Here is a 323-nt window from a genome sequence, read left to right as displayed (position 1 = left end):
GCAGAGGTCTTGAAAAAGAAGGGTCAACACTGCAAATATTGACACTTTGCATAAACTTAATGTAATTGTCAATAAAATCCTTTGACACTTATGGAATGCTTGTAATTATACTTCAGTATACCATAGTAACATCTGACAAAAATATCTCATAACACTGAATCAGCAAACTTTGTGAAGACCAATACTTGTGTCATTCTCAAAAAGTTTGACCACGACTGTACTATCTCCATTGGAACGTAGCCTTAGCTCTGAGAACATACTTGTTTAGCTTAGTATGCTAAAGGCTGTCGTTTAGCTTAGCAGACTAAATTATGTTTCTAGCT

This window comes from Coregonus lavaretus (genome assembly GCF_964263955.1).
Source record: "Coregonus lavaretus genome assembly, contig: HAP1_SCAFFOLD_4096, whole genome shotgun sequence".
NCBI classification, from domain to species: domain Eukaryota; kingdom Metazoa; phylum Chordata; class Actinopteri; order Salmoniformes; family Salmonidae; genus Coregonus; species Coregonus lavaretus.
Note: the sequence above shows the minus strand (reverse complement) of the source record.